At 40.4% G+C, this 718-nt stretch overlaps 1 protein-coding gene across 1 annotated transcript in view; it reads right to left on the reverse strand.

Annotated features, from left to right (window-relative positions):
• Positions 1-718, reverse strand: part of tnxbb (tenascin XBb) — a gene marked incomplete at its 3' end in the record, with an annotated part of 48824 nt that overhangs the window by 5202 nt on the left and 42904 nt on the right. The window lies entirely within an intron of this gene.

The raw sequence follows: 718 nt of genomic DNA on the forward strand, positions 1-718 counted from the left end.
TTCTGTTTCGCGGCTTTGAGTTTTTAATACTGTCTGTCTTTTTAATATCAAGAATGTCCCGCTCTTTTTTTTGTCTCATTCATTCACGTTCCTTTATTAATAACGCTAACAGTCCCACCCGCTGAAAGCTGCGCGGAAAAAGCGAAAGTAACCGGCTAAATGTTTCAAAGTATAAAACAAAGTATATGTTTGTTTCAGTCCTGTCACTTTTTTACATACTTTTACACTTTTTCTGCTGTTCAAAAAATCTTTCTTTTCGCTATTACCACAAAGCTACGAATCTGAGTGCAGGAGCTGTACGTTACCATAGAAGCGTCAATGGTTTGCTCATGACTCCCGCGAACAGCTCTGAACGCGCACTGAACACGCACTTTGGCCGGTACAGAAAATGTATTATTATTTTACATGTATATGTAGAGCTTTTGTAGGCTCTACAACAAAGGAATTGCTGATCTCTAGTGATGTCTAATTTGTGTAATAGATCATTTGTTAGTAAAGGGTGAGAGATCTGGCCAGCCACATGATTTTTGTCAAAGAGCCAGGTGTGGCTCGCGAGTCATTGGTTCCCGACCTCTGGACTAAAATCACAAACCCAAAGAGATATTCTTTATAAAAGTTAAGACTCGTCCACGCCTACCTAAAACGCCTCGTTTAAACACGCCCCCACCTGTCTACGTCACTATTTGGGAAGATTTGCATAACACCGCCCAAATGTTAA

This window comes from Sinocyclocheilus rhinocerous, unplaced genomic scaffold (genome assembly GCF_001515625.1).
Source record: "Sinocyclocheilus rhinocerous isolate Xijiao unplaced genomic scaffold, SAMN03320098_v1.1 scaffold2440, whole genome shotgun sequence".
Lineage (NCBI taxonomy): Eukaryota > Metazoa > Chordata > Actinopteri > Cypriniformes > Cyprinidae > Sinocyclocheilus > Sinocyclocheilus rhinocerous.